At 45.3% G+C, this 8,701-nt stretch overlaps 1 pseudogene; it reads right to left on the bottom strand.

The window, feature by feature from the left end:
* Positions 1–1,190: 1,190 nt before the first annotated feature.
* Positions 1,191–8,136, bottom strand: LOC112806441 (proline dehydrogenase 1, mitochondrial-like; annotated as a pseudogene).
* Between the last annotated feature and the right edge of the window lie 565 nt (positions 8,137–8,701).

Here is an 8,701-nt window from a genome sequence, read left to right as displayed (position 1 = left end):
GTCTTAGCCAGATGTTCTTGCTGATCTTCTGGGGGAGGGGCCTGTTGTGCTGAGTCTCAGGTGTCTTTGCCTCCAGCAGAATTGCACCGCCCTTGCCAGGGGGCCAGGCTAAGTAAGCTCATCCCGATTGTTCTATGTGGCTTTTGTTCCCTGAAGACTTTCCAAGCTGCTTTAGAGGATGAGAATGAAATTAGCAGCCTCCCAATCTGCAGCCCTGGAGCCAAAAGCTTGGGGCCAAAACTCGGTGCCCCACTCCTCAGTGCACCCTCAGGGAAAAGCCGTCAATCACTCCTGTCTCTATCCACACTCTGTGCTCACCCAGCCTGTGATGCAGCATTTCAATTTCAGTCACAAGACCCTGCTTCAAGTCTCCAAACCCTGCAAACTCCAGCGGCGCACTCCTGAACCGCTTCTCCTGGGGGAGGGAGGGGGGGTCTTGCTGTGGCTCTGCTGCTTGCTGGGCCCCTGCTCAGAGAGCGGTTACCTGTCTGAGCCCTGGTTCATGGTTTATGGCAACACTGAGCTGAAAGCCCACTCCTGGGCTCGCTGATTGTAGCCAGCCTCCCCACTCCAATGTCTGGGATCTCTGCCACACTCAGTCACCCCCGTTCTTTCTGTGACCCTGGGATCCTGAGACCACACTGTCCCACCTAGGATTCTACCCTGCTTCACCATCTGAGTGCCTTTCAGGCAGGGACATCCCTCACTGGACCAGACTTCTAAAAGTTCTGATTTTGCACTCCGCTGCTATATCACTTCTCCGATGTGATCACTCTCACTTCTTTTTTATTTTTGAAGGCTGCAGAAGAAGTGGTTTATTGACCAGGCCAGCTTGCCCCAGTTTGGTGACTGCCCACCTGTGGGGTTCAAGGGGTGTGGGTTGGATGAACCCTGGCAGAAGGTGGTCCTTCAGGTCCAAGGTCATGAGGGCAGACAGAGGTGAGGGTCATGCCCACTTGTTGAAAGGCAGTTCCTGACAGTTCCCAGTGGCTCTGGCAGGCATCAGACACAGCCCGAGTGCCCACATCCTGAGCAGGGGCCAGAGGGGCACTAAGGCCCCACTTCCAGCAGGTCTCACAGTTTTGGGCATAAAAAGGTGAATCCATATGAGGTTGGGGTTGGGCTATAGCTGTGGCATTGGCCTGGGGGCCACCCAGAGTCCCACCCTAGCCTGAGGGCCCTGGGAACCCTCAGCCCAGGTAAGGGCCAGAGGCTGAGTCTGAAGGTGGGTGATGATGGTAGCCTACAAACATTAGGCTGGATGGTGGAACCATTAGGCTGCCTGTGCGGAACCTCTGCTGGAGCTCCTGCCATAGCAGCGGCTGCTCCCACCAGGTACCCTTCGTGACACCACTGTCTTCCTGGGCACGGTGGAACAGTTATGGCAGCATCTCCATCACAGGGCCATAGGGCACATACCTGTACACAGGAGAGCCCGCCTGACCCACTGGGAAGCTGATCTGGCCACACATCCCAGTAGCTGTCCAAAGTACACCTGGCAATTGTCAGGGTACAGGTCCAGCTCCTCCATCCTGCACAGCATGGAGTGAACTGTGTCTCATTGTGTGAGGCCACCATCACGTTGGCCTTGGTGTTATGCTTCAGCTCCTCCAGGACATAGTTGAGGCACCTGTGGTACATGGCCTTGGTGGCCTGGTACATAGGGTTAATGGGGTCCTCATAGCTGATCTCTGTGGTGCAGGTATGTTCCTGGGCCATATATGCACCCCACACCAGCTTGGCCACAAAGCACCAGCCCTCATGGTGAGCCAGCTCCATGTACAGGGTGACGTTGTCATAGGCATCCTTGAGGTAGTACTGGTAAGTGTTGAAGATGAGTGGCTTCTCCACATTGAACTTGCGCTGCATTTCCAGTGTCAGGCGGCTGATTGCCAGTTGGAAGTAGGCTGCTCCATGTCCACAGTCAGCCGCATGCCCATCTCAGTGGCATCAGGATGTCCATCCTTTGCAGCACCCTCGTCATCTGCAGCTCTTTCTCCTCGGTGAACTGTGACAGCAGAGGCTCCAGCTGTCCTGTCTGCATGTTAGGGTCCACCAGGTGCTTGGAGAGCTTGGTCCTGCTGTTGATGCAGCTTCTCCAGTCCAGCAGGTACAGGGTGCCAGAAACACCCAGGGTCTCTTCAGTGAACCAGTTCTCAAACTCCATCCTGGATGTGATGCCCATCTTTGCCACACTTTCCTGTAGCACAGCCACCTCCAACTTTGTATCCGTGGCAGCCAGACCAGCTTTCCCTTGGTCTGTAGCCATTTGGTCAAACCATTTTCTCCACTTGGTCAGCACATCTGAGAACTGCCAGCTTATGGAATCTCCCTCCCCCTGGCAGTTTATCTTCCCATATGTCAACTTGGATTCACTTCTCTGCACTTCCTACCTTGCAGAAAGGGGTCGCTTTTCTACTTGTGTGTTGCAGGTATTCTTTTCTTAGATCTCTGGTTGAGTTGCCAAGTGTTCAGAATGATTTGATAGCTATCTAGCTGAATTCCTGGGACCAGACAAAATTAAGGTCTCCTACTCCTCTGCCATATGGACTATCTTCTCTAAATACACTAATATTTCTTTTTAAAAAAATTTTTAGGGGCGCCTGGGTGGCTCAGTCGTTAAGCATCTGCCTTCGGCTCAGGTCATGATCCCAGGGTCCTGGGATCAAGCCCTGCATCGGGCTCCTTGCTCAGCAGGAGGTCTGCTTCTCCTTCTCCCATTCCTCCTGCTTGTGCCTCCTCTCTTGCTGTGTCTCTCTCTGTCAAATAAATAAATAAAATCTTTAAAAAAATAAAAAATAAATTTTTTTAAAGACCTTTTTAAAATTTATTTGAGGGAGAGAGAGAGAGAGCACAAGCCAGGGGGAGAAGCAGAGGGAGAAGCAGACTCCCCACAGAGCAGGGAGCCTGATGCGGGGCTCAATCCCAGGACCCTGGGATCATGACCTGATCTGAAGGCAGACGCTTAACTGACTGAGCCACCCAGGAGCCCTGGAACACACTATTTCTGCAGTGACATGTAACAACACTCACACTGAGTGGGAATACAAAGATTAACATTAGTTTCACATAAATTGTGGCCAAGTTTTGTCTTAAGTGAGTCTCACACAAACTTTCTAATACTTTCTAATTTTCTGAGATTTGTGGATTGCAAGTTTGGCAGAGAACAAGGCTACTGTTTTCTCTTCCTGTGTAAGTCCCAGGCTGGTGAATCAGAGGGTGATTTGACCCACCAGAGGAGGGGACCTGGACCTCCAGGAGGGGTTCCTAGTCCAGAAAAAAAGAGGGGCTGAGACTAAGATCATTTGAATGGGAAAGGAGAGATGGGTTCTTATTTTATGTTGAGAAAGTGCATGATGTCTGAGACTCATCTGTCAGAGATGGAGGAGTTACAATGGTGAGAGATCCCTGGTTTGAAATGTAGCTGGGAGGGGCACCCTGTACTCACTGGGGAAAAGTGGCAGGAATAGATTTTGGAAACTTAGCATTTCTGTTTCCTGACTCTTTGTAGTGGGAATGACCACCCAGTACAAGATGAGGGAAAGTTGGGGAAGGAGAAGGAATGGCTTTTTTTTGAGCGAAGGGACCAAACACCATGTTTGTCTGTCCTTTACTTTCAAGTCATATCCAGAGTCAAACCACTTTCACCTTCTACTGTGTAGCCCCCATCATGCCTCATTGGTCGGGTCAGCTCCTGTCTGGCCTCCTCTCCTCCTGCCAGTTTTCTATCCTCAAAGCAGCTTTCACAAGGACCGTGTATAACCGTCTGACCATGTCCTTCCTCTGCAGAAGCTCCCGGATGGCTTCCAGAGTCACTCTGCCAGAGTGCAAACCACCCTTGGTGAAGGACCTCCCCACTCCCCAAAATGTCACAGACTCACAGTTTCACAAAATGCAACAGAAATGAATTAACAGAAATGCAAAGCCAACAAGAAAACAAAGGCATTCCAAGTGCAAGGGCTTTTATGTCATCAGATTCAACAGACATAAAATGTCTGTAACTTGTCCTGAGTTTATACACTTACTTTCTGCTTAGGTACTTTCCTTGCCAAAGACAGGAGCAAGTGTGGAGAACAGCAGTGCCCTTGGACCACACTCTAAGTGTCACAGACACAGTGTGAAACCAGCTTCCTGACAGTGGCCTGGAGACCCTGTTGATCTGGCTTCAGATCACAGCCTCACAGGCTCCCACAGTTCCCACCAGCAGCCTCATTCCCACCTTGGGTCTTTATTCCCCCTTCCCTTTGCTCCTGGGAAAGGGACCCACAGCTCTCCTCAACTTCTCTCCGGGGCTGCACTGGACGTGTTTCTTCACATCTCAGTGCCCCACTCCTACCAGGCAGTCTTTAGTCACCCTCTTTGCTTTATTTTTCTCTATAGCAATGATCTTCATCAGATAAACTATATTTTTCTTACTTGTCTTGTATTATCTGTCCCTCCCCATAGAATTTAACCAACTCACAGACAGAAATTTTTTTTCTATACTGTATCTAGAGTGGTTTATATAGAGCTGGGCACTTGGAAGTTCTCATTAATTATGTGTCCATTTGAAATAAATATTCCAGATGTGAGAGATTATGGCCTAAACAGACATGGCAGCTGCAGGGAGGGCAGCATCAGATGAACCACAGAAGGATGGATAGAGCAGAAACGTAAAGATGGCTTCAGGATCCAGCGGAGGTGGCGCTCTCTCAAGGGCTGCTGCCTACAACTCAAAATCAAGGAAGAGAAATTAGAAGTTAGTGGGAAGCACAGGTAAGAGCAACTTCCAGAGTCCTGTTCCAAAATATGGGGAAATCTAGGCCATCTCAGACTTGTTTGGATGAAAGCCCAGAGCTGAGGACAAGCTAAAGAAAGCTATTTCATTTATCATCTACAGGGCCTTAGGGCAGCCAATACCTTCATGTACCTCCCCTATCTATGGTGCTGGAATAGGCAGCAATATCAGGGCAAGAGGATTGGAGGAGCAGTCAGGCTGATCAGCTGTCCCTGGGCTGTTGTGCCATCCTCTCTCATCCAACAGACCTTTTGGATGACAGTTCAGGTGATGCCTGCACCCTGGCCAAGTTAAGCTGAAAACCGATGACCTGGTTGCTTAGTATAGCGGGAGCAGGGCTCTTTTCTCTAACCCCCTCCCCTTGTTTCATACTCATTGCATCCGCCAGAGCACATGGCCTGACTTTGGCCTTTCCTCCATACATGTGAGAGACATGTGTATATGAGATACAACTCATACATCCAGGGAAAGTAATTAGATATGGAAAAATCACAAAAATCACAAAAAATCACAGTAAACAGACGTCTGGAAAACAGTGATGGAAGAGAGTACAAAGAAATTCAAATAAGCAGATAAAATAATCAAGGAGGGCGGCCTGGGTGGCTTAGTTGGTTAACAACTCTTGGTTTCTGCTTGGGTCATGATCTCAGGGCTGTGAGATGGAGCCCTGCGTCGGGCTCTGCACAAAGCAGGGAGTCTGCTTCGCGATTCTCTCTCTCCCTCTGCTCCTTTCCCTCTTGCTCACTCTCTCTCTCTCTCTAAAATAAATTAATAAAAATCTTTAAAAAAATAATCAAGGAGCTGAAGAAAGACAAAAGCTATAGGAAGAAGAAGATATGCTAAAAAATTAAGAAAATATTGGTCATGGAAAACATTTATAAAGATAGGACTGGGCAGAATAAATAGAATGAGATATTTAAAGAATTAGTGAGTCAGATGATCAGAATGAAGATAACATCTGAAAGGCAAAGGACACAAGAATGACGTAGAAAGCATAAAAGAGCTAAGGTCGTGATCCAACTTGTGGGAAGGGATATTCTGCTTTATGCTTCTGAAACAGTGGCTAACACAGAATGCTCCTAAGCATCATTGTGGAATATATAAAGAAATGAAAGTAGAGTTACCAAAATCTGGATGTAAGTATTCCCCAAATGAGGGGGAAAGTATGTGATGATCCAGTAGAAGACACGTGGGTAGGAGATACAATGGCTTAAGTTGGGCATGGACACAAGATCCTGAAGTTGCTGGACTCTGAGGCATGTAGGAGGAGGTGGCAGAAGAAATTCAGGGATGAGGCAGAAAGACACACACTATGGGTCACTCAGGGGACAAGGAGGATGCACAGGTGACCGTTGTTGTAGGCACCATGACAATGTGACCAGAGGGCGTATATATAGAAGCTGGTAGGAAGGGCAAAGAAAGGCCAGAATTTCCTCACTGAGAAATGGTGCAGCTCATTTAAAGTGAAACAGATGGAGCAGGGTCTGGGACAGGACAGGCGGGAAAGGGAGATTTATACTTTGGTGGAGGAGACCATGGTGTGAATTGAAAAGCTCTCTCCCAACTCCCACTGGTCCTCAATCTTTCTCCATTTAGTACAGCTCAGAGGAGAGGAACAAATTTTTGATTCCTTCACCTCAGGCTGGCCCATCAAAACTGGGCACCCAGGGCCATATCCCAGGCTTCTTGTGGTTTTCTTGTTAGTTGTTAACATCTCCTCTCAGTAGGAGGGCTTTTGGTCTCTCTAAGACAGTTGTTGATAAAGATGATGCACACATCCATACTAATTATAATGCTTTTGATATTGATGGGTTTTTCACTGTATCAGTAGTTCATTCCTTTATATTGATGAGGAGTATTCCTTTTATAAATATAACATAATTTCTTACCATTCATCTGTGGATGGATGTTTGTTTTTGTTATCTAATGCCTGGCTTTGAGAATAAATTTGCTGGGAATGTGCAAATACAGGTTTTCATTTCTCCTGTGGTTATGAAGAAGTTTGCATCAAATAATAAGTGGATGATTAACTTTGTTAACTGCCAGTGTTTTCCAAATGTATTGTTATTATTTTGCATTCCCATCAGCAAAGTTTGAGAGTTCTGGGTTTTCTTTTTTTTTTTTTTATTTTATGTACTTATTTATTTATTTATTTGACAGAGACACAGCGAGAGAGGGAACATAAGCAGGGGGAGTGTGAGGAGGAGAAGCAGGCTTCCCTCTGAGCAGGGAGCCTGACACAGGCCTCAATCCCAGGATCCTGGGATCATGACCCGAGCCGAAGGCAGACTCTTAACAAGTGAGCCACCCAGGTGCCCCGAGTTCTGTTTTTTTTAATACCTTCAACGTTCAATGTTTTGTCAGTCTTTGTTTCCCATTGAAATGAGTATGTGTAGTGGTTTTCATTTGTATTTCCTTAAATATTAATAATGCTGAACTTATTTTCATCTGCTTATTTACCATTCATGTATCATCTTCAGTGAAATATATGTTAAAATATTTTGCCTAATTTTTAATAGTGTTGTTTATCTTATTACATGTTCTGGATACCTAACAATTGTCAGATACAGGTTTTGCAAATATTTTTTTGTAGGCTGTAGATAGTTTTCTTTTTCTTGACAGTATCTTTTGAACTGCAAGAAATGTTTAATTTTATTAAAGTCTAGTTTATATATTTTTTCTTTTTTTCTTTTTTTTTGGTGCAAAATGGTGGTTTATTAAAGGATGGGGACAAGACCCATGGGCAGAAAGAGCTGCTGCCTAGTTTATATTTTTCTTTTATGGTTTGTGTTTGTTTTTTCCTATGTAAAAAATCTTGGCCTAAAGCAAGGATGAAAAGCATTCCTCCTATGTTATCTTTGAGATGGTATATATTTTTGTTTCTTTTATTAAGGCCTATGTTCCATTTGGGGTTAATTTGTGAATGTTTTGAGGTAAGAGTTGGGGTTTTTTTGTTTTGTTTTTTTAGTGAATGAGGACATACACTTTTTTCCAGAATAATGTCACACTCATTGTTATAGCTTTAATAAGTTTTGAATTCAGATCTTTAAAGGTCCAAATTTGTTATATTTTAAAGAAAATATTTTGACTCTTATAGGTCTTTTGCATTTCCATATATGTTTTATTTCATTAGTTTTTGAAGTAAACATAACCTCAAGATTTTATTGTCTTCATAACAAAACTAAAGATGAAGCTTAGAACTGGATTTCTTGGCTCTTTATCTTCTTCTCTTCTTCCAATTCATGTGTGAAGGGGGTAGGGGGGCTAGTAGCTAAGTGCTTGAGTCTGGGGACAGACTGGGATTCTAAATCATCTGAGCTATGCCCAGCTCAGCTTACCAACTGGCTGACCTTGGTCATGTCTATTCTCCCCAGGCTTCAGGATTCATGTCTATAAAAGTGGAAAAACGGACATAAAACTGTATAGCACAGAAAGTGAAGCAGACATTAAATAACAGATACTATACAGCCCAGTGAAGACCTGATCCTGGTGCAAAGGTGAAGAAAGAGTCTCGGCAAAGAGAAAAGCATGTACCAAGACTCCAAAGCTAGTGAGACCTTGGCTTGTTTGTGATCAAGTGAAGGCCAGTAGGGCTGGAAGATGAGAGTGATGGTTGGAGGGATGAGGGGAAAGGGGCTGATGAACATGGTTTCATAGGCTATGATGAGAAATTTGGATTTTATTCTACTGTTCTGGGAAGTTGTGGGAAGGATTTAGCAAGACAGACACATGATTTTTTAAAAATGTCTTGTTTTGAAATAATTATGGATTCACAAGATGTTGCAAATATAGTGCAGAATACCTTTTACTTAGTTTCCCCTATGGTAACATCTGACATTATCTTACTATCAAAACCAGGAATTTAACATTGGTTCAATCTTCAGACCTTTTTCAAAGTTACCATTTTACATGTACTTGTGTGTG

The sequence above is a fragment of the Callorhinus ursinus genome, unplaced genomic scaffold, assembly GCF_003265705.2.
Source record: "Callorhinus ursinus isolate GAN/ISIS: 27379988/994484 unplaced genomic scaffold, GSC_fseal_2.0 scaffold100, whole genome shotgun sequence".
Taxonomy (NCBI): domain Eukaryota; kingdom Metazoa; phylum Chordata; class Mammalia; order Carnivora; family Otariidae; genus Callorhinus; species Callorhinus ursinus.
The sequence above is the reverse complement of the archived record's forward strand: the minus strand, read 5'-3'. Positions and strand labels throughout refer to the sequence as shown.